Source organism: Mustela nivalis (genome assembly GCF_964662115.1).
Source record: "Mustela nivalis genome assembly, chromosome: 9".
Lineage (NCBI taxonomy): Eukaryota > Metazoa > Chordata > Mammalia > Carnivora > Mustelidae > Mustela > Mustela nivalis.
The window spans coordinates 33,056,577-33,082,337 of record NC_139028.1 but is presented as its reverse complement, the minus strand read 5'-3'; the positions used below and the strand labels follow the sequence as shown (position 1 = coordinate 33,082,337).

Genomic DNA, 25,761 nt, shown 5'->3' with positions numbered 1-25,761 from the left:
GAAAGAAAGAAAGAAAGAAAGAAAGAAGAAAGAAAAGAAAGAGAGAGAGAGAGAAAGAAAGAAAGAGGGAGAGAGAGAGAGAGAGGAAGGAAGGAGGGAAGGAAGGAAGGAAAAGAAAGGAAAGGAAAGGGTGGATGTTGGCAACAGTGCGTGAAGTCCTTCTTACACTCTAAATTTCTTTGACCTCTCATTTCTGCCTTCTTCACCCACCCATCTTTCTTATTCCAGCCAGAGAAATCTCTCTGCTTTTAAGGATTCAACTGACTATATTGGGCCTGTGTGGGCAGTCCTAGATAATCGTCTTCTCTTAAATTCTGTAACCTTAATTATATCTGCAAAATCCTTCAGTAGTTATACCTACACTACTGTTTGAATAATAAGAATACAGAATCTGGGGGATATATCTTTAGAATTTTGCCTACCACAAATGACCATTTCTCCCAGCCCTACCTGTTAAAAATATTAACCTGTCTCCATTGAATTGCCCAGGCCCCTTTGTCAAATATCAATTAACAATATACATATAGGACAATTTTGAACCCTTATAGAAATGAGGATTCCATTAATCTAATTTTCTATTTTTATTCCAATCCTACATTATTTTGATTACTAGGTTTTATAATGACTCTTGATTTCACACAGTATAAGTCTTAAACTTTGCGTGTTTTTTTTAAAGATGTTTTAGTTATACTAGGTTTTCACATTCCCATAAATTTTAGAATCAGCTTGTCAATTTCTAAACAAAGCCTCTAGGATTTTCAATGGGATTACATTGAGCCTATAGTCTATAGATCAAAGTAAGAGGAATTGACATCTTAAAGAGATTGAGTTTTGACCATAAGCACTATATATATAATATATATAGTATATATAATTATAGTATATATAATGTAATTATATATTATATTATATGTAATTATATAATATATAATGTGTATATTATATATACATTGTATATATACATATATTATATATAATATCATATATACTATGTATTAAATATATAAAGAATATATTTATAAACTTAAAAAGAATATATATATATATTTTTTAATTTCCCATAGTGATGTTTTATAGTTTCAATATGCAGACTTGGGCATCTTTGATTATTTTGAAGCTTTTTATATATTTGATGATGATATTTGATATTGTAAATGCTATTGTTTCTTCAACATCAATGTCTGATTGTTTGTTGTCAGCAAGAGGATATAGCATTGACTTTGCATGCTAACCTTGTGTTCAGTCTTGCTTAACTCTCTTAGTAGACCTAGTAGCATTTTGTAAATTCTTTAGGACTTTCTATGTGTATGATCATGTCATCTATGATTAAAGACAAGTTGGCTTCTTCCTAACTTCCCAATATGAATGGCTTTTAATTATTTTTCTTGTTTATTGCACTGGCTAGAACCATCAGTACAATGTTGAACAGTAAGATCAGACATCCTTTCTTCATTATTCATCTTAGGGAGAAAGCGTAGAGTCTTTCATTAATAAGAAATTATGTTGGCTGCAGGCTTTTTGTAGATACCCTTTCTCAGGCTGAGAAAGTTCTATTCTATCCCTCATTTATTATTTCTATTTCTAACTGAAACTTTTCTTTTTTTTTTTTAATTAAGAATAGATGTTGGGTTTTTCATATGATTTTTTGTATATTGTATAGAGATTATCATATGGAGTTTTTTCTGCTTGTTAATATGGCAAATTACATCATCACTTTGAGAAATAAGAAAGAATAAACTATATTGATACATGTAACAACCAAAATGAATCTCAAAGTGAAAGAAACCAATCTCTAAAGGTTACATACTGCATAATTCCATATACATGACATTCTATATGTTTTTAATAGCTTCTGACATCACCAACAGTACAAAACTTGGTGAAAGGATTTGCCCCTGATTCTGAGTGTTGGGGTAGAGAGGTTGAATTTTTTTGCTCGTGCATTTTTCCCTTTTTCATTGTTTATTTATTTTTATATTTTTGCTTTATATTTTTCCCATCTCTGTATATAGGGGTTGGTTCTGTAACACTTTCAGATATTCCCACTGCAGAATCTCCAAGGAGAGTGTGAAAGCATCATTCTTCTAATGCCTTGGATTCTGGCCCCAGTTCTGCCTTGGTAATAGTGGGTGCCTATTCCACATGTTACTAGCAGCTGTGAGGGAGACATCAGTTGAAGAAAACTTGGCATTAGGACATGGAAGACTGGGCATTACCTCTCTGTGCCACCTAGAAAGCTTTACTCATAGGTAAGGAATGTGGCAGTCTGCCCTTTGAGGAAATGTACCACCCAAACATTTTCACGCAGATCATTCAATATATTGCATGGGATTTTCTGAGTATGTCTAAGAAAAACATCTACATTTTCCTGGAAGGCATTAAAATTCTCACATTTGAAATGTAATCATTCAAGAATCTTGAGGGACTCTGATGATGTGTTATAAAACAGGTTACAACATCCAGTGTACATATCATAGTAAAAAGTCTAACCTGGATTCTGGGAAAGATTTTATGTGAAAACTTTCATAGTGCTGAACATCACAAAGAGACCCACATTGGATTTGAAACAGACTTCATCAGTGATGTCACCAGTAGCAAAATAGCTTCTTCAATGATAGATTTTAGTGAACATTAATTGCAGCCTGCCAGTAAGTACTGCTGATAATTTTAAAAAATTAAAGGCTTGGTAGGGTCCCTGGGTGGCTCAATCAGTTAAGCATCTGACTCTTGGTTTCAGCTCAGGTCATGATCTCAGGGTCATGGGATCAAGTCCTACATGGGACTCTGTGCTCATTTCAGAGTCCACTGGAGATTTCCCTTCCTGCTTTCTGCCCCTTCCCCCACCCTCCTTCTTGCACACACATACACATACACATACACACTCCCTTTCTCATAAATAAACAAAATATTTTTTTAAAAAATTTAAAGCCTGGTTTAATTCTTAAACCTGAAAAAGACTCATACTGAGATTTTCAGCAAATTGCCTCCATGTTCCCTTTTCTCCTCTTTATTTGGATACATGGATGAGAAGTGCTGCTACTCAACTGAGGTGCTTTGAGAATTGGAAACACAGAGCCCCAAGGGCTTGGAGTGAAACCTGGAGTGATTGTGGAAGAATCTATCCTGTATCCCTGGATTCAATGACAGGTGTCTCCTTCTCATGTGGAAATATTGAAAGATGAGAGATAGGCTGGTACATCATTATGATGGGAAGACAAAGAGTTGGAATTGCTGAGGGAGCAAGCTGCATTTCCACCAAATAGTGAGGCAATAGGACTAAGTTTTCCCTTTGGCTGAGGGGTAAGCATTGAGATAACAGGGCTCAAGTTAAAGGAAGGCTGTTTGCTGTGGTGAGGTGGCCCCAGTGGAAAGGGTATGTGGGTGGACTGCCATCTCAAGAGAAGGTCAGCATTGGGATAACTCCCCACTCAGAAGATACTAACCCCAAGTATGAACCACACCAGCCATTTGTGCCTAATCACCACCTCTTCTTTTTCCCTTCTACCCAAATTCAGGAGGTGCCCTCAGCAGCAGAAAGAGAAAGCCCCACCCCTCCTGCCACAGGTTTCTGAACCAACTGTGGGGAAGGAGAAAAGCATTGAAATAGATAATAAATTACATTTTGATTTAAATTTCATGGAAAATTAGACTATGGTGGGGCAAGCAAAGAGATTTTCTAAGACTTCCTATAGATTTGGAGAAGGGAAATTGGATAGAGAAGGTTTAATGTACAATGGTATAGATAAAAAATTAAGTTACTCCTGCTGGAAACCTCATGCTGTGCTTCTGTACTCTTGGGCCTGAGCAGGATTTATGAAAGATGTACTGAGATGATAATTTCCTCGGCTCTCAGGACAACTGTGAGGGATCCAGAGAAGGCAAAGCCTCAGGGGGTAACATATCTGGATGTCTTTGGCCATAATACAATTCCTTATATGATGCCATCAACTGAACAATATTGGGAGCCTTGCCTATTGCTCTTTCAACAAACTGGTTACAACTGGCAGCAAGTAATTGATTGGCATTACCTAACACAAAGACATTTCCTATCCATCACCTCAGCAATTATAGAATGAGTAAATAAATCACCTTTCTTGTTTAACCAAATGTTTGACCAAGCCATAAGGAATGAGCCTCATATCCTTTAGGTTGAAATGATGTCTTTTTCCATTTGCTATATGTGAAAATTACAGTATGTGCATAATATGTTTGATTCTGTGAACTGATGTCAGAATTCTGGAAGATTCTTAAGGCCTCCAGAGGAATGAGTCAAAAAAGGGAATTTGAGGAAGTGGGTCATGTTAAAAAAAAAAAAAAAGAACTGAAGCAGAAGAGATTTGATCAGTCATTGAGCAAAGGGACTGTCAATCATTTCTCTTGAGCAAATCTGGTCCCAGCATATTAGCTCACAACAAATTACATACAGGAAAGGAGAACACAATGGGTGGTCCTAAAGGGAACTCACAGTTTGAAAAGAGGTGGTGTAAGGCAGGCTGACCTTGGACAAAGATGTGGCTATCATAGAGGCCAGACCCAACTGCCATGTTAGGATGCTGGATAAAGATCAGAAACTTTAGAGAAGGGTAGAACCAGCATTTATTTCTGGCTGGTATACATGCCTCAGACAAACAAAAACTGCACAGAGAGAGGACAGGCAGAGAGAAAAAACATCAAAATCTAAAGTAGAATCTGGAACCATGGAAGGCTCCAGGAGAGAGGTACAGGGAGAAGCTGGCTCAAAGCCCAGAGATAGACACAAAGCGTTCCACTCACTTAAGGGACCAGAACAGTGTGGGTCTGAGAGACAGGGTCCAGAGGAGATGGATGCCAGCTCTCAGCTGGAAAAGGGCCACAGAGAAGTTTCTGGGAGGAACTGAATTCTTACCCATCTTGTCAGCTGGACCAACCCAAACCTGTTATGTGTTAGAAGTTGTTGACTGTGATTTATCCAGGTTATATCAAGGACAACAATGTAAGGATGGAGTATTTTTTAAATCCTGGTAACCAGTAACTGGTGAGTATACTCTGAGAAAATTGAACTACTTTTGGTCAATTATTTCTCTGTGTGTGTGTGGGTGTGTGTGTGTTTTCCTTTTGCAATGTTAATGGAGGTCTTGGCTAAACTTACATTTATGAAAGATCAAGAGAAGAATCTCTCTACACATTGATATGGATGAGAGAAGAAATCGGGTGCTCTTAGTACTTAGGTAAGGAAAAGCAATATTCTCAACATACCTGCCTGGCCCCTTTCTTGCACACAAAATTGAAATTGCAACTAATTAAAAGTTTGTAAAATTGTTTCTAACAATTTGAAATCTAGAGAAGAGCCAAAGTTCTTAAAGATAAAAATATATAAGACAGGGGGCACCCGGGTGGCTCAGTTGGTTGTGTCTGCCTTCAACTCAGGTCATGATCCTGGAGTCCCAGGATGGAGCCCCAGATCCAGTTCTCTGCTCAGTGGGGAGTCTGCTTCTCCCTCTGCCCTCACTTATGCTCTCTTTCTCTCACTTTCTCTCTCAAATAAATAAATAAAATCTTGAAAAAGAATGAATCAGACTGTTGGCAAAAATTTAATATCCTCATTTTTTCCCTATAGTTTCCAGTTCAATAGTCATTGAAATGATAGTTAACATCTACTCTGTGACTCCCACTCTCCTAAAACCCCTTAAATCAATTACCTCATTAAATTTTCACTTACCCTTCCTCATCCTTGAGGTAGGTACTATTTTGAACTTGTTTTGAAGATGAGGAAACTGAAGCCTAAAGAAGGTAATTTACTCACAGGGAGAGTCCAGAGGCAACAACATTCTTTACTGTCTGTGTAGAAGATACAGATGTGATCTTCAAGTGCTACTGAAGCAGAACCGTTCAGTGTGTGGACAGCAGGGTGATAGTCCACTTGTTTAAGGGGAGTCACTTGTGGTACATATTAAACAACCAATAATTGACATAATTTTATACTTTTCAGTCTATGGAGTATTTTTGGTTTGTTTTTAGAGAGAGAGTGCATACAAGAGCGAGGATGCAGGGGGCAGAGGGAGAGTGGGAGAGAGAATCTTAAGCAGGCTTCTCACTCAGTTTGGAGCCCAATGTGGGGCTCAATCTAATGACCCAGAGATCATGACCTGAACTGACCAAATTAAGAGTCTAATGCTCAACAACTGAGCCACCAATTAGCCTATGGTTTTGTCATCACATGGACAGTTCCTCTCTGAAGAGGAGGAGAGAGGAGTATGGAAAGGCAATGTGCTCACAGGGAAACAGAGTGGGTAGTTTCAGAATTAGTGTGGCCAATAGACAACTCCCTCCATAGGAAACTGTAGTGGCTTTTATTTTTTTATTTAAAAAATTGCAAGGCTGAGTTAAAGGAACTTCGATAATTTCGCTACGGACCAATAAAGCTAACAAATTGTGACAGATTGCCAAAAATAAGGAATCTTTTTCATGTTCTTTCTAAAATAATGTATTTTGGATTTCCCACTTCAAGGAGAGGACTACACAGGATCATATAGTGAATGGAGTACTGACCTAGAAGATGGGAGAACAGATTCAAACTGTCATGAGGGAATAATTTTGAACTCCCTGCCTCAGTTTCTCTTCTGTAAAATAAGCCTGTTGGGTGATCTCTAAAGTCCTTTTGGTGGTAAAATCCTAGGGCTCTCTAACAAATTTGTTGCAATGAACAAATAAAATAAGTACTTTAAAGTAGTAAAAGCTGTATAAAATGACTTTTTTCAAGTTCATCTTTTTGTTGCCTGTGGGTGCTGTCTCCACGTCTCACTAGCTGCTGCTGCCACCTACAGATGCTCCAAGCAGAAACCCACCTTCCCAATTAAGCAGTAAATGGAACAGCTTCCCTTAAACGGAGGCAATGGGTAGCTGTCTAACTAGGAGATGTTCCCTCCCAGCTTTAACAGCTTAAAAGAACATTGGGAGAGTGGCACTTTGATAAGAAAGGAACATTTTGGAGGAATATTTATTGGAAAGCACATCTCCCCCTGCACACGAAGTCTTAACTAGTGCATAAAGGTGTACAGGAATTCCTATATTCTGGCAAGTGGGAAATGCAGCCTAGGTTTTTCTGTTTCCTGTGTTTGTTTCATTGACAGGCCAGTTACCAGATCTGAAAGCTTCAAGATTCTGCCCCATTCCAATCCTGCCTGTCATTTCTATAAACTATTACTCTTTAATGAAACTGAGTCCAACTTGACCCTGGTTATACACTAAGTCCTGAAGTTTACAATACGTTGCTTAGCTTCCTAGGCAAAACGAGGTTCTTTATTTTTCTCACACGTCAGTTGCTTTGGGGGGCTCCCAGGATTGAATGTTTTGTATCTGCCTTTTCTCTGCAGCTTCTCTATTCCCTGCTGTTATCTTTGGCTCTGTTGCTATGGGCGGGAATATTTTTTTGTCCTTGCTTAATAACTGCCTCGCTGCCAGAGGAGCTCATTTCTCATTGTATTGGTGGAGGATTAGCTGAGATGTTTGGGAGATATTTCCTGTATTAAGCAGCAGGGGAGAGCTTGCTGGGCCTGTGCCTTCTTTTGACATAGCGTCATACTTTTTTTTTTTTTTTTTTTTTTTTTTTTTTTTAGCTTTCTCCCTTGGAATGTGCTGAGGCAGTTTTTTGCATCCAGAGCAACAACTCCTCCCTGACACTTTGCAAATCTGCATCCTTTTTCCAGGTGCTCTTGTATAAATACTTCTTGGGGAGGCTGCAGTGAATCGCAGGCAATCATCTCAGTTGAGTTTTTGATATTTGGGGCTCAAGCGTGCACTGCATCAACAACCTACTTTCCAGGCTTAATCCCCTTTAAACATATTTCATACTTCAGATTCTTTGACAATTAACTCAGTGGTCATCTATTGGTGCTACCAGCTCATTGACAATTAATTTGAAGCAGGTACTTGGTGTTGCCTAGAAGCAATAGGATATCCAGTTAACAGTTCTGTCTGGACCTCTAAATCTAACTGCTCATAGATCTTTGATATTCATGTGCCTGCTTGTGACAATTCTCAAAAGACTGAGAAATACTATCCAGAAAAGTTTCCAAAGGAGAACAAAAACCTACAAACTTTTAGTTCTAGATTAGATCAAGATAAAGAATAATTGTTCAAAATCTGACCAGAAGACCTTATTAAAAGTTTGTTGGTGTTGCAGCGGAAATGGTATGGGCTGGCCTCTGAGTGGGAGGCTCTCGGTTTGAAGTCTGAGGTCACTCCTTCAAAGCTCTGGGAACTGCGTGAGTCATCGCATCGCTGTTTTCCACAATTTTCTCATCTGTAATATGGGGATAATTGTGACTCACAAAGTTGTTGTTGAGAATAGTGTGAGAACACCTTATAAACTATACACATAAGATTCTTTTTTCTTTTTTTGGATTCTTTTTTTAAAAATATTTTTTATTATGTTATATTAGTCACCATACAGTATATCATTAGTTTCTGAGGTAGTGTTCAATGATTCATTGTTTGCATATGACACCCAGTGCTCCATGCAATATGTGCCCTCCTTAATACTCATTATCAGGCTCACCCTTCCCCCACCCCCACCCCTCTAAAATGCTCAGTTTGATTCCCAGAGTCCATAGTCTTTCGTGGTTCATCTCTCCCTTTGATTTCCCCCCTTCATTTTCCCCTTCCTTCTCCTAATGTCCTCCATGCTACTCCTTATGTTCCACAAATAAGTGAAACCATATGATAATTCTTTCTCTATTTGACTTATTTCACTTAGGATAATCTCCTCCAGTTCCATTCGTGTTGATGCAAGTGTTGGATATTCATCCTTTCTGATGGCTGAGTAATATTCCATTGTATATATGGACCACATCTTCTTTATCCATTTGTCTTTTGAAGGGCATCTTGGCTTCCTCCACAGTTTGGCTGTTGTGGACATTGCCACTATGAACACTGGGGGACATATGCCCCTTCTTTTCACTACATCTGTATGTTTGGGATAAATACCCAGTAGTGCAATTGCTGGGTCATAGGGTAGATAGCTCTATTTAAAATTTTTGAGGAATCCCCACACTGTTTTCCAAAGCAGCTGTACCAACTTGCATTCCCACCAACAGTATAAGAGGGTTCACCTTTCTCCATAACCTCCCCAACATTTGTTGTTTCTTGCCTTGTGAATTTTTGCCATTCTAACTTGTGTAAGGGGGTATCTCAAAGTGGTTTCGTTTTGAATTTCCCTGATGGCTAATGATGTTAAACATTTTTTCATGTGTCTGTTGGCCATTTGTATGTCTTCGTTAGAGAAGTGTCTGTTCATGTCCTCTGCCTATTTTTTGACTTGATTATTTGTTTTTTGGATGTTGGGTTTGAGAAGTTCTTTATAGATCATAAGATTCTTAGAAATATATGACAATGAATGTGAAAACATTTCCAAACTGCAAAGAACTACATGAGTGTCAATTAACTCTAGAGACTACCATGGAACCCAATAAATCTAAAGACCCAATAAAGATTAAACATTTCCAGGTGTTGGGAGAACATTTTCTCCTTGTAGTGGATATTTATCATTCTTTTTAAATGTAATCTGGATCCCCTTCCTGAACTGGAAGAATCCCCCACAGTAGGAGGCACAGCCCACCTCCCACCAGAGAAGAGCAACCACTAGGGCAGGGACCTAGCACCTGATGACCTAGGCTCAGCCAAATCACATGTTCCTGCCCCACACCTTGCCCTTAAATTCAGTATCTAAAGACAATTCATTCTGGTTTCTGGACACTACAATAGAAGGGAATCCAGAGGTGGCAACTATTTATCACCCTGGTGACTTATGAACCCTGGGTAGTAATCATGATTTCAATTTTGTGGTGGACTTTGTTATTCTTAGTTGCCTTACCTCCCAGCCAGATTTTGTAGACAATTCACAGATTCTCTAAGCTTCCCAGTATCCCTTTATATAAAACTTTATAATGGAAAATTTCAAGCATACAGAAAGTTGAAGGGAATACTGTAATAAACTCCTATGTGTCCATCACCTAGCTTGGCAATTATCAAGATTCTGATTCTGACAGTCATTTCACTTGTTCCTGCTCCTCTCCTCACCTTTTGTTTTATTTTTGGCTTTGGTTGAAGTATTTTAAAGTAGATCCAAGATCTGTCATTTCATCCATAAATATCTCAGTATGCAGTTTTAACTGAGAAGAACTATTTTTTAAACGTGGCCATAATGTCACCTTTCCACCCAACAGAACTAATAGTAATGCTCAGGACATCCTAATATTCATTTCTGCACAGATAAGCAAGAAATGCTTTGTCTTTACTATGAGACAAATACGCTCTCTCCCTCACTTCTACTACCTTGGACCCTGAAAGAGAAACATCACACTCTGAAGGTACTGAGAATAACTTGCTCTCCCTTCCCTACTCTCTCACTCTGCAGGAGTGGCTTACCTGACAGGCTAGTTGGGAATAAGGAGGTGCAATCAGGGGCTCAGTCCTCCAAACATCTGTCTGGAAAACTGTCTGCCCAGGGATCAACTGTGCTCTGCCCAGCTCTGGCATTCATGGGCTGAGCACACATAGTCAGGGACCAGGCACAGCGGCGTGCAGTATATATCTGGAAGTTTGTTTCTTCCTTGAGGTGAGTGAGGCAGTGTCTCTGGGTAAATAGACCTCGTTCCCAGCATGTAGTGTTGGACCCAAGCTCTAAGAACCTGGTTTGACCCACTCGTTGATGCTGCACTCTCTAATTTTATCAACAATAAAGCTGATAGTTTCATCTCCTCCATTTGATTTTAGCATCAGTCTCTGATGTTTCAAATTTAGTGGAGAAGAAATAAAAGATGATATTATTTATAAGCTATCAACACTAACATGCTCAAATTAATTCAACAGTCATTGCTATAAACCAACTCAGCGCTAAAGATCAAGGACAAAGATGAAGAGAACATTCCTGCCCCACAGAACCCATTGGCCACAGAGGTGATGATAGGAAATCCATGGGATCTGAGGCACAGATTCTGAGAAGGGCTTGCAGACATGTGAGCATCTGAACAAATAAGATTTCAGCAGAGAGAACAGGGGAACATAGACATCCAGACAGAAGACTTATGTGCAAAGGCCAAGAGACAGGAAAAGCACAAAGCCTAGGTGACAGGAAGGGGTATAGTGGTGGGAGAGAACCTGGAGCTGATGGAAGAGAGAGACTAGGGTCAGGTTCTTAAGAGATGTAAGAGCACAAATAAGAAACTTGGCCACCATTTTATTTATTTAATTTTTTAAAAGATTTTATTTATTTATTTGACAGACAGAGATCACAAGCAGGCAGAGAGACAGGCAGAGAGAGAGGAGGAAGCAGGCTCCCTGCTGAGCAGAGAGCCTGATGCAGGGCTTGATCCCATGACCTGAGCTGAAGGCAGAGGCTTTAACCCACTGAGCCACCCAGGCACCCCTTGGCCACCATTTTAAAAACAAAGGGGTAACATTGAAGTTTTATAAACAGGAGCAATTTTTAAAACATCTTTTTAGCAGAATTGTGGAGAACGAATATACCCAAATGAGACATAGGTCTAGAAAACACTTAAAAGCCTAATAACAAAATCCAAAAAAAAAAAAAACACAGGAAGATATGAGCAAAGGGGACAGCAGGCAGATTCAAGAGATGTTAAGGGAGATTGATATCTATCTTTTTGTTACAATAAAGAATTTTTATGTGAATATATATGAAATACAGCAAAATTTAAATAAATAGTAGTTGACAACAAAGAGAAGATATGGGTAAGGTAAGAATGTAAAATGAAGGCAAGTGTGAGATTAGCACGTAAAGTGTGTGTGTGTGTGTGTGTGTGTGTGTGTGTGTGTGTGTGTAAAGAGAAGGGAATGATGAGGGATGGATCACAAACTTGGCTCCAGCTATATAGCCATCAACATCAGCAGAGAAAAATCCTTCACACACATTGCACTGTTCCTAAGATAAAAGTAAACCAGTTATTCCGAAGAACAACTATTCCTGAGTGTAAAACCAAAGTGTTTCTCCTGAGAGCTCTCACAAAGAGGATATGTATAATGTTCATTAATAATATCCTCATCAGGATATTCTTATTTTAGAAAGAGTATTCCCAATAATATTAAAGATTTTTTTTAATATCCAACTAAAAGCAATAAACTAAAAATATGTGTTTTTAATGCCTAGCTTCTTTCACTTAACATACGGTTTCAAGGTCATTTGTGCTGTAGCATGTATCAAACCTTTTTTCCCTTTTATTGCCAAATACTATTTCCATAGCAATTAAGAGTATTTGGCCTGCTGTGGTCCGAACATCTCCCTGGGGTAATTCAGTCTTTCAGGTAAAAGTTCCATCTTCCAGGTTTCTTTTTTGTGGCTTTGCCTCTCCCAAGACAGTGTGTAGGTGTACGAGAAGCCTGTGACTGCAGATGCCTGTGGATCAGTGTCCACAGCTCTCACTGCAGGCCCTGGGCTCAGTAGCATTACCTACCTCCCTGCACACTAGGCAACCTGCTGCCTTTCACTGTTGCTCTCTAGTCCACATGCATCTTTTCTGCTCACTTAACTCAGACCCCTGTCTCTATCTGACCAGCCCAGCTTGTGGCCACCTCTGCGCACTCAAGAGTCTCAGCCACACTTTCCATCTTTACAGTCTGCTGACCCCATACTTGCTCAGCATACAGGCATGTATGGGTCACTCCATGTAATCTAAAAGTGTGGGAAGCTCAGGAGCCATACCCGAGGCAAGCCACTATGTTGCAGGGGCATTTTTACTCTGCTACAGCTTCCCCATGCTACCGTCGGACTAGGCTGCTGTCTCCTAGAGCTCAGGAGTGAGGCATGGGTTTGGTGTTTTACATGTTTTCCTACACTTCTCTCCAACACCACGCTCTGGGGCTTCAGCTTGCTAAGGAGAAGTCAGGACACACATCTCTAACCTTTGTCTCAGACCCTCTTTTCCCTCTTACTCCTCACTGGACTGCAAGGGCTGGGCTTTCTCTCCTCTCCTGGAAGGAAGGGACTTCCTGGAGGATATGGATCCTGAAACCTCGCCAGCCTTGGCTTACAGTAAATTCAGTATTTAGCCTTTCAGTGTTGGCTCCTAATAAGCTACTGATATTTTAAGGAATTTGGGAGAAAAAAAATTTCTCTCAGTAAAGTCCTGCTTGAAGACTAATCTGATTTGGAACTCAGAATCCTGTCTTATTATCATATGATCTCTCTGATATGAGCAATCTGAGAAGCAGGGTGGGGGGTTGTGGGAGATAGAGAAGGAAAAAATGAAACAAGATGGGATCGTGAGGGAGACAAACCATAAGAGACTCTTAATTTCAGGATGCAAACAGGGCTGCTGGGAGGTGATGGTGGAAGGGATAGGGTGGCTGGGTTATGGACATTGAGGCAGGTATGTGCTATGATGAATGCTGTGAAATGTGTTAAGTCTGATGATTCACAGACCTGTACTCCTGGGGCAAATAATACATTATATGTTAATAAAAATTATTTTTATAAAAAAGAAATCCTATCCTGATAGACAAATACTGAGTATTGACCTACTTTCCCTAAACCAGAGAGGAAATACAAATAGAGGGTTAGGGGGAAATACTGGGTTCATATCAGAGGATGTTGGAGGTAAGGTACTTACTGGACATCTGGGTGGACGTGCTCAGGTATCGCCTGGAATCATAAAGATGGGCTGGGAATAAAGATTTGAGGCCCAAGGCCAGGCAGGTGGTAATTGATACAGGGAGTGCAGAGTGCCTAAGGAGATGTGTGCAGATTACAATTTAGGCCATGTCAAGGCTCTCGTTGTTTGGAGTTTAAACAAAAGCCTCCCAAATTGCTTTGTTCTAGTAAGAAGATGGTTTAGCAGTGGAAACAAATCCCATCTGATACTGTGTTAGCCTCATTTGTACCCCCAAACATATTTTTTGTTGGATTTCAACACCTCCCCATTACTTTGGACCTACCGAGGTCCCTAAATTCAAGGTCTCTACCACATGATTTTACCACATTTTTGTAACTTTATCTCTCAAGTCTTCCTGCTGTGTACTCTATGATCAAATAATAGGGCTCCTCTGCAGTCCTTGGAGAATCCCATGACCATGCCCTTGCTTTTGATATTCCTCCATTCTGGAACATCTTCTACCCAAAATCTAGTCTCCTAGTCTTGTTCATTTAAAAATGGCATATCTAGATGCCACTTCTTCTATGAATATTTCTCTGACCTTCCGCCAACATCTGTTAAGAACATAATACGAGCAAAGCATTATGCTAGGTACTGGGAGGGAGGCCGATATGGATGGAACACAGTTTCTACCCTCTAAAAGATAAAACCCACATTCTGCGTAACCCACCAGCTCTACTATGAAGTCATCTGCATTTTTAAAAACTAGCCTACCCTTACCCTGCACACTGTTGAAATTCAGATTCCAAGGCCATTCCCCAAATCCACTGAATGAGAATGTCCAATATGAAGCTCAGAAACGTGCATTTTTTAAATAAGTCCCAAAGTAACCTATATGCCATGGGTAGAATATTTGCCTTCCTTCTTCACAGGGTACTTTTAAAGAAAAAGTTAGGACATATATATGTCAATGCTTTGAAAATGGCAGGGCATCATTTCAAAAGACTGCAGTAAGTTTTATTTAACCGAAGTGCATTTTTCATTCTTATTCAAAAATCCTATACCCCCGTTCTTGACCCTAAGTTCATCTCTGCCCCACCCTAGATGTGGCACATGTGATTTTTAGGGGATTCACACTGTCCGGGGGATGGAGACCCACATACAAGTGTCAGGTATTACTCATATCTTTACTGTAAACTCCACCCAGAATCTGAAAGCTTGGTTTTACTCCAGGTCCTACATCACCACCAACTTTGATTAGGAGCCATAAAAAATAGGAAGCATCTGGAGGTCAAAATCAGAGCTGGCCCTGGACAAGATGGTGAAATAGGCAAGTTTTATCTGTAGTGTCTCCTGCCTTTCCTTTTCTGCTTTCCCCTGTTCCTCCTTTCCATCTTGGCCTTTCTAGCCAAGGCACCTTCCTTATCTGGGCCAGAGCTGATGATCTAATTTTTACTAAGATGTTAGTGACTTAATAGTTAACCTTCTCAGGTTTTTTAAAAGGGGATGGACTCTGAGATGGTGTTCAACCCAAAGAATGAATAACTGATGGTGGAATTGTAGAATTGTAGTCAACGATGATAACCAAGTAAGGAATATTTTCAGTTGAAGGAATATTCTATATTCCTTCCTACTTTGATGTCACACAGGTGACATCCCACTACTGCAGATTTTCCTAGGACCAACCCTGGTAGCTGGTCATTCACTCTTTGGCACCAGGAGGACATCACCTGATGGGCAAACTTCCAGAACTCACTAAAATCCAGAGAAAAGAAAGACCATAATACAGTTACTATGAGCACATCTCAGACTGTGGCTAATCCAGGCTTGGGAAACTTTCTGGGCTGGCTTAGGTCCAAGGCCACAGAGCACTGCAGTTAATCCTCCAGGACTCGGATAGTGTCCAGAATCCTCTCCGGTATGGGCTGATCGCCTGTTTCTAGGCCCAGTCAGCCTCCACCCATATCCTGATGGGACACAGTAGGAGAAAGGCCATATGGAAAAGGGAGATAGTTTAGTAAAATAGAAAGAATTTTTAGCTGATACTCAGGGAAACCTGGGATCCAGACCCACCACTGTTGCTATTAAACTGTGTCTTCGTAGGCAGATGACTTCTCTAGTGACAGGTTACATTTTTTCCTCAGAAAAAAAGAATGCCATAGATTAGGTGTCTTAGAATTAAGAATTATGTCAGTTCTGAGAAGCAAGTATCCTACACACCAAAATAAACAGCATAATTTTACAATTGCCCATCACAAAGGGGTATAGATGTTACATGGTCAGAAAGCGAACATTTACTACTCAAATGTTTTGTCCTTGGAATCAACAGCATTAGCCCCCTTCAAGCTGGTGCAGAACCTCAGGCTCCACTCACTGAATCAATCTGCGTACTAACAATATGCCCAAGTGGTTCAATTGCATATGAGAGTTTGAGAAGGACAAAATTAGTGTGTACAGCAGCTGTCTGAGCAATATGGTACCTCAAAACCTTTATTGGCTCCTTATAACCCCAAACTAGCCCAAAGTCCTTAACAGGTTCGATGACCACCACAAACTGGCCTCTGTCTCCATGTCCAGCTTCAGCTCCTAGGCTTCTCCCTTCACTCACTCTCTTCAGTGCAGCCCTGAGGACTTCTTTAGCTATGCTGAGCAGGTGGCATGGCAATCCTATGTGAAATTCCCTTTGTCTGGAATATTCTCCATAGAATCACTCCCTTTTGTTAACTCTTCTGTTATTCCTTCAACAAATATTTAGGGAATATTTCCTATGTCAGGCATCTTCTGGAGACTGTCTTCATGGAGCTTACATTGCAAATGTTCCAAATTTTAGTTTTAAGTCATATCCCTTAGAGAAGTTTAAATCCGTGTGCTCTATTCTCATCATCACATGCATACCCACTTTTGTAACACATTATATTCTCCTCTAGTTGGGGGTTCAAGTCTTCTGTGCCCATTGGACTCTAGTCCCAGAAGGGCAGATCCTGCATGTCCTGTTTGTCCCCTCTAATTCCCAATCCACTAAATGGCAGACAGAAGTGCTCCACAAATATTCACTAAATAGAAGGAAGTGTTCCAAAAGCAAGAAGGAACCTGGCTGAGATATGAAGAAAGAATTAGTACTGTGACAAAAGGATTCTGATGGTTCTTATCACAGACATGAAAAAAACAGCTATTATCTGTGACCCTTATTTCTTTGATCTAAACTTCCAAAGAGATTATCTGTGCCCATAGTATGTACCATTTGGAGAAAGGAAATCTAAATTGGCATCTGTAGTACAATTCCTATCTGCCCAGATCTGACTTGGATCTAGGCCTACCTCTCCCTTCTAATGAGCAAAGTGTGGAAACTGTGGGACGGAATCTGGATGTGACTCCAACAGGGGTCTGGACTGTGCTCTGCTGTCTTCAAGCTTGGTGAGAAGTACTACAGCATGCTTCCAGGTGATGAAAGGGTGAGGATGACCTCAGATGTGTGAGGGACAGGCTATTCCCTCAGGAGGGAAACAGGCAAAGACAGAAGCAGATATGAAAAGATAGAAGTTCAGAGATTTTTAAAATCAAATTTTATTTAGGGATAGTGGAATATAAAAGATTATTCAATATTAATGAACTGAGACAGTCAACAAAAAGAGAATGTTCCTTTTCTCCCTCCTTTCATGGGTGGCTACCATGCAATGAGCCATGGGAACCTAAGGAAATTCGGCCTGATCATCAGGTCAACCTTCAGAGCCTCTTGATTTTATTGCTTAGTATCAAAAGGTAATTGTCAAATAATAAGATTAGTGCTTTTTTTCAACATCTCCTACCCTAATCTCATCTTTTTTCACGAGTTTTCAAAGCAGGTAAGGCAGATGGTGTTGATCTCAGGTTGGCAAAGAATAGTCTAAGCTCTGAGAGCCTAACTGACCTTCTCCAGGTCACACAAGCACTTCTGACTGCCAGCTTACTGTGGTTTCCATTAACTATTCATGCCATGGCATGAAATCTGCAATGAGGTCAGGCAGATAGCTCTGTAAGCTTGAGCTCTGAACAAAATTGGTTATGACGGCAGCTGATGTCCACATCCTGATATGACCCAGCAGTGAAGGCTAACAAAAGGTTACACTGAGTCAGGGCAGACGCAGTGCCTCTACTGTGTTCAGGACACCTTCCGATAAATTCCTTTTTGAGTAACAACTTCCTTTATGTAAAGAAAGCAAACCAAAGTTTCTGCATATTAGCATTGTTTTATATTATTTTAGTTGGTCTTAAGAGTGTTCATGAGTCAGAAGCAATTTCGGGCAATACTACCCATATTACCTGCTGGAATCCAGGTTTCTGTTCTTCAAGAGCCCTCAGATACACGTACATGTGTTGCACATGTACACACACACACACATAAGTTCTCACACATACCTACCCTCGCTAACCCAAAGTGGCACATTCATACATACTCACTCACATACACGTACAAACAAAACTCAAATACACACATACCTTCCCCCACACATTCTCACACACACAAACTCACATCGCACATTCAGTCACAAGCAGATACCCCATGTACACATATAAATGTACATGCATAATCATGTACACACACTCATACAAATATGCACTCTCACATACACACACCACACACATACAAACATTCACACTTGGCTCTTGCCAAGTTTTCTTGATGCTAATATAAGCACGGTGTACTCCACACAAAAGGCACTTGTTGCATGAGAATGAAAACCAGATAATGTCCACTGATTCTTTAGGTATTTCCAAATATCCTCACATTCCGCTTTGTGGACAGCGGAATGTTTGGCTAGAGCAAACTTTTTTCTGCAGCTCCCTCTCTCTGGGGTTGTGCAATTAGTTATTCCTAATCATCCCTTCCCACCAAGGCAGAGCAGTGGAAAAGTGAGTGCAATTAACTATCTCCATTACAGAAAATACAGGTTAGATAACCAATTCAAAGAACCTGGGTACAGAGGGACTTTGCAAAGGGACAACTCAGAAGGAGCCCTCTCTGCAGAAAGAGGAAAAGCCACTGTGCTCCCTCCCCCCACCCTCTTATCTGTCCTCTTTCTCATACCATTTCAACAAAGGTCCGGAAACCCTTCACACTTTCCAACTAGTCCAAAACAGTACATTGCAGGTCATGTCACATTCCCTCAGGGATTTTAAATCCCTGTGGAATCCAGAGAGGCTGGAATACAACGATGGCTCTCTCTCTGGGGGGATAAGGTTCTCTTTTGTAAAATGTGAGAGAATGCACCACTCTCTTGGCATTTATACAAAGCCAATATTTACTCTTATCTATTCGTGTTTGTCCAGTGTTTGTTAATTAGTTGTCTCTACTTCCTTTGGTCATCTATTTGCCTCAGTGTTTCTCCCTCAGATTGTAAACATATAGAAGAGGTAGACTTTCTCTGTGTAATGGTGAGTATAAGATTCCCAGAAACTCAGCCTTCAGTTAGTTTTTGATGATGGTGGTAATGATGGAAAATTGTAACAGTGGGCTTTTATGGTTTATGTATGTACAAAGGTGATTTTATTTCAGAACAAAATGCCATTGATTTGTTTTTGTGCACTTGGTCTCTCAATACAGGTTCAAACACAAGTAACAACGTGACACATCAGTGTGAACAGCACAAGAGGTTTTATTTTTTTTTTATGATACTTTATACCAAATTTAGCACTAAGATGGCTTACTGGCTAAGTAGGAAGAAAAATTACACCCAGCTCTGTTAAAATATCTCCATCTTCTAAGCATGTATGAGTACTAGAAGCAGATGTAAAGTTTTCTGATATTTAATGAAGAGAGCTGTCTCTACCTCAGCATAAGGTTATGGGAGTGAAAAACTGAAAGATGGTTCAATGTGATATTCATTCAGCACTATGTAGACTGCTTAGCCCATATTAGGTCATCAATAAGTGTGTGCGGTTGATGAATGAATCCAACTTTCTCTCTGTTGTTGCTTATGAGTTTAGTCCTTAAATGTGTCTGTATGTCTCGCTTATACATGGTAGCTATGTCTTCCCAGGGATAAGTTCCATAAATAAGTATCATACCCTCACATCTGCTACGATCTACCTATAAAGCTGTGTGATGGAAATCACCTCAGAAAAGAAAGGCCTTCTCCTTTATTACTCCTAAACACCATTCTGCTGACTGCAGTTTTTTATTATGGAGAGTTCCAGAGTTATTCTTATTCCCTCCACAATAGTAACTGAGTTCTTTATACACACTCTATAATCTAGACTGTGTAAACTCCTTAAGACAGAGACCACCTTTTATTTATCTTCTGCCTTTATTGTTCACCACATTGAGGACATTCAATGAACAATTGATTATGAACATATTGTTGAGGAAGTCAAATAGGATTGGAAAGAATTGGGCTTATGTTTAATAAATTCAGTGACATCTATTATAAAACCTCAGGAATTCTGAGGAATAGGCTGACTTTCCTGGAAACAGGCAAGACAGAAAGATTGCCACCAGCAATGTACTCAGTAGATATATGGAAGATGGCTCTCCACTGCCCAATAGACATAATGTGAGGTAGTGGTTAAGAGTAGGGACTTTATGGCCAATTACCTGAGTTTGCATGCTGGTTCCACTCTCATTAGTTCTATAACTTAGAGAGGTTATGTAATCTCAATGTGCCTCAATTTTCTTATCTGTTAAGTGAGGTAATAATCATTGAGAAGAATAAGTTCAAGTGAGTTCTTTTTTTTTTATTTCATTAAGATTTTTATTTATTTATTTGACAGACAGCAATCACAAGTAGGCAGAGAGGCAGGCAGAGAGAGAGGAAGGGAAGCAGGCTCCCAGCTGAGCAGAAAGCCCAACTCAGGATTCAATCCCTGGACCCTGGGATCATGACCTGAGCTGAAGGCAGAGGCTTTAACCCACTGAGCCACCCAGGCACCCTAGTTCAGGTGAGTTCTTATAGGTAACGGGCTTAGACCATTACCTGACACACACTAAGTCTGCAAGATATTCACTAGTGTTCTTTTCATTAGGAGTGGGGCATCAACTACCATAGAAAGAATATTTTCAGTTAAACATTCTGAACCAAATCCCATTTCTGGCTCTTTTCTTTCTTTCTTTCTTTCTTTTCTTTTTTTTTTTTTTTTTTTTTTTTTTAAGATTATTATTTATTTGACAGAGAGACAGCCAGAGAGGAAATACAAGCAGGTGGAGTGGAAGAGTGAGAAACAGGCTTCCCCGGAGAGCAGGGAGCCCAACATGGGGCCCGATCCCAGGACCTTGGGATCATGACCTGAACTGAAGGGAGATGCCTAATGACTGAGCCACCCAGGCACCCCGCATTTCTGGCTCTTTTCAATTCTCTAGCAACTCTCCCTTCCTCCAGCGTTGGCCTCCCCAGTACATGCTCCACAGAGTTTCCAGGGCTATCTTTCATTTTTTTTTAATTATGTTATGTTAGTCACCATACAGTACATCATTAGTTTTTGATGTAGTGTTCCATGATTCATTGTTTGTGTCAGGATTATATTTCTAAATACAGATCTGACATATTTTCTTCAAGGACTCTTCAGGGTTCTTCACAAGAACATCTTTCAGCTCCTCACACATCACTCAGTGCCCTGCCTAGTTTGATCCCTGCCATAGCTCCACTTTATCCTCCCTCAATCCCATCTCTCCCTCATAATAGGCTCAAGGGACACTTGGTTTTTTGAGCTACCCCACACAGGGGCTATCTCATGCCTCATGCCTACACTGCTCCTACTATCTCTAATGCCTCCTTTTCCACCCCAACTTCATCCTCATCCTGCTCATGTGACCATCAAGTTCCTATTACTCCTCCGGAGCCCAGTTGAGGGGTCACCTCATTGGTGAAGCTCCCTTAAATGCTGTCAGGGGCTGAATTTAATTCCCAAATTTCATATTTTGAAATCCTAACCCCTAGCACCTCAGAATATGGCTCTATTTAGAGAAAGGGCCTCTAAAAAGTTAAGTTTTTGCCTCAAGTTTTGATTAAGTTGAGATGAGGTCATTAAGGTGGGCCCTTATCCAATCTGACTGGTGTCCTTATAAGAAAAAAGAAATTTGGACACACCATGAATGTGTGCGCACACGGAGGAAAGACCACATGAGGACACAGAGAGAAGGGGCTGTCGGCAAGCCAAAGAGAGAGACCTCAGGAAAAACTAAACCTGCTGACATCTTAATCTTAGACTTCTAGCCCCCAGAACTCAAAGAAAATGAGTTTTCATTGTTTAAGGCACACAGTCTATGGCATTTAGTTATGGCAACTAGAGTAAACTAATAGAATAACCTTGGTTTGGTTTTTCAACATAACACATGTGCCATCTATTACACAGGCAGCTCCTGATAGGAGCTTAGAGACAGGGCTGAGAGACACTCTTTATTCTTCCCCCCCAAATCCCACATGGCTACTAAAAACATATGTTAATAGACATTGTAGTCAAGAACTTCTCTGTTTTCTACCAAAAGACCTGCTGGAGGCACATGAGCATATGTTTATCATTGGTGCCTAGGGATATATTCTCCTCCAAAACTGTATTATTTTTAAATCTATGTAAATGGTGTCTTCTACTCTATTAAATGATTTACTATAAAAATGTTTTAAATTTTAAATTGCTGAGTAAAATTACTTAACTGGTTAAAATTTTTACTTGAGTCAAACTGGTTCTCTAAGGACGTGTGACCTGGTCAGCTCTTAGTGCTTCCCATTCGAGGACATGCATTTGAGAGTTTAAGGACAAGTAGTCCCAGTGGGCAGGAAGAATGGAGAGAGGGATATTCCAGGAACTGTTTTGGTTTTGGTTATGGTTTTTCGATGTCTATTTTGTTTGTTTGTTTTTGGTTTTTTGAACCAAGAACTGTTTATGGACAAATTTGAGTGGAGGGAATCCAAGAACACCTGGAAACTGGGACTGATACACTATACTGAGAAGTTAGGAAACCTGTTGTTGGTAGATACTATGCCTGGGGATGGTTACCAGAAAATGAAACAGGGTCTTTTAGAAAAGTGACAGGGACGTGTCATGATACCTAGAGATCTGGGACATATAAGCAATGTGACCAGGCAAAACTAGAGATGTTGACCACTTAGAGAAAATGAGTGACATTGCTAATCTGTAAAATGTGAAAATTAATATTTATAGGATTCTCTTAGAGTTAATTCTCTTAGAGTTAATTGAAAATGCATGTAAAAGAACTTAGCACTTAGCACTAAATACAAAATAAGTAGAAATGATTAATACAAACATCATCATTATTATCCTGTGAATATTCATCCTTATTAACCCCACAAATACTCAGAAGGGAATTGCCCTACTAAAAGTTACTGTGTTGGGGAATCTGGGTGGCTCAGTGGGTTAAAGCCTCTGCCTTCAGCTCAGGTTATGATGCTAGGGCCCTGGGATCGAGCCCCACGTTGGGTTCTCTGCTCAGCGGGGAGCCTGCTTTCCCCTCTCACTCTCTGCCTGCCTCTCTGCCTACTTGTGATCTCTGTCTGTCAAATAAATAAATAAAATCTTTTTTTTAAAATAAATAAACAAAATAAAATAAAAGTTGCTGTGTTCACATATAAAGAACATAGTCTCTTTGGAAAAAAGAGTTTAGTATACTGAGCACTAAATAACATGAATGACAAATTTCCACCTTGAACAGAAATGATTTAGAGAAGAGTGAAAGGGAAGAAAAATGGTTTGAGATTGCCATTTGTGAAATGGCTTAAAAATTCCCAACACTAAGTTTCATAAATGGAAAAAAAAAAAAACCCATGCAATAACTATGGTTTTATGGGCACTTCGTATTTGTCAGGCACTTTGTAAACATTTTCTTGTTCAATCATAAAACCCTATGAGGTAGGCATTACTATCCAAGAACTGTTCAGATCCCATCAGAATCACTGCCCTTATCAACCTCAGTGTTCATTCAGACTCCACCTTAGCAACTGGAGTTGGGCCCCAAACTTAACAGTGGAGCTCCAAACCATCAACAACCCAATAATTTCCACTGCAGTTTAGAGCAAAGAACTTCAGGTGGCCCACTTCCTCATCCTACCTTCTGTCACAGTCCACAGAGCAATTTAGCAGGGGATGGCTTAAATGACCAGACTTTGGGTCAGACTCAGGTTGGGGTCCAGTGGCACTCTGCCATTTTGAAACAGCACCGCTTAGAAAGTATACTTCATCTCTAGAAGCCTTGGTTTTCTCACAGCTAAATAAAGAAGATAATAACAGTAACTTCACAAGAAATTTGCTTTTTCCATAATGACATCAGACATCAGCTTTTTCTATAATGACATCAGACTATATGGTTGGCACATAATAAGCATTAAAAAGTTTTTTACGATTTTATTTATTTGACAGATCACAAGTAGACAGAGAGTCAGGCAGGGGGGCTGGGGGAAGCAGGTTCCCTGCTAAGCAAAGAACCCGATGTGGGGCTTGATCCCAGGACCCCGGGATCATGACCTGAGCTGAAGGCAGAGCCTTTAACCCACTGAGCCAACCAGGCGCCCCATAAGCATTAAAAATTTTTAAGGTTAATTATTATTATAACCTGTGTGTATCCAGAACAACTTCTTCAGCATCTAGCCCCACAATGAACTCTCAGATCCAATGAAACCACGTAGCAAAACATCTTTGTGACTGCATGACTGTCGCCAAAAGTGAGTCAGAGCTCGTTTCTAGGTGGCTCCAGCTAACACCTATTTTAATTGCCTTTGGAGTAGATACCTCCCAGGTTAAAAGAGTTGCCTGAGATCTTACTCGGAGTCCAGGGCCAGATATTGTTATGAAAGCCAGGTGGTCAGTTACACAATTATTTTAAAATCTTGCTCACACTCTCTTCTCCCATGGCAATGATGAAGCTGGAAATATCAGGCAAGAGAACAGAAGATATTAACAAGAAGGTGTGAATCTCATGGTGACATTTCCTGTTTGTTTCTAAATTGGGGATTAAAAGCCATGCATCCATTACAGGCTTTCAGAAATGGAGAAATCCCCCTGGATATTCCTGACACTAGTACATAGCTCAATCCCCCTTGCTCCCATCATTTACCATGTTATTTCTGGGCAACTTTCTGTGTTTGTTTCCCCAGGTGCCATCCATGCAGTCAGTACACATGTGGTATCTTCAGAGGAAAGCAAGGCAAACAAAGAAAGAGAGGATGGGTCCAGGGAACAAAAGTGACCTGTGCAAAAAGAAAGCCAAAAAGAGACATATGGAGTTCATCACGGAAGAAGCAAAACTTCCCAAGCCATGTAAATGTGTGTGAATGCTGAGGGCACATCTGAAGCAACTGTTTTTCTATGTGCCTTGCAAATTATTTTGTGGTTTCTGCAGACTTCCTTTTGGGTAATGGTGTTTAAGCACCACCTAAGCCCATCCCAGTTTAGCTCTTAGAAATTGATGTGTATGTGAAGAACATCATTTTATACCAGTTTCATCCAAGAAATGAATACAGGGACTATTCTCCTATGCAGATTAATCCCTGCGTATTTCAATTCAGTCTCCACTGCATGGATCAGCTGAAAATTTCAGGGGAAAGAAACCATTCTAATGATTGACAATATATAGACAAAAGAGTTGATGCAGTTAATGTTTCTCTTTTTAACATCATGTAAATGAAGGTATAGTCAAAAGATTTCCTTAAGTTACTTCAAGTCACATAATACTGTGCCATTTTGCCCTCAAGGAAGAGGCTGTCATGAAGGAGTCCTAAGTTAAGCACAGGTTCACCACATGAAGAGGGAGCGATCGCACAGTAATTACAAGCGTGTGTTGGGGGGTGATACAGGGGGTTGACTGCTGGGCACCTTCCGTCTCCTTCCGTATGTATGAATCCATCAAAAGTAATAAGAGAGGGAACACTGGCCAGTGAATGCACCAACGCTCAACATTTTTCCTTTGAAGCCAGAACTCCTCTGACCTCAGGAGTCATTGATTTGCTGTCAAGCTGCAGAGGTGTCACACAAGGGTCAGCAGAGACAAGTCCAGGGGAATGTTTTCTTACTTGATAAATTTATAAAGACCGGGAAGCTAAAACAATCCTGGATCTCCCCATGATCTTATGCTTTCCCCTTTCACCTGCTTCCCCTTTGAAAGTAAATCTATAGCAGACATTAAATAGGTCAGTGGGTTGGGGGAGGGTAAGCCTGGGTTTCATCTATTGGAACAGGCTTTAAGGACTTCCTT

At 40.2% G+C, this 25,761-nt stretch overlaps 1 long non-coding RNA gene across 1 annotated transcript; it reads left to right on the top strand.

Moving 5' to 3' along the window:
* Positions 1-4,831: 4,831 nt before the first annotated feature.
* On the top strand, positions 4,832-25,150 carry LOC309841463. The gene is made up of 2 exons (XR_014299144.1): positions 4,832-5,014; positions 24,665-25,150. It is a non-coding gene; the product is annotated as an uncharacterized lncRNA (long non-coding RNA).
* The last annotated feature ends 611 nt before the right edge of the window (positions 25,151-25,761 follow it).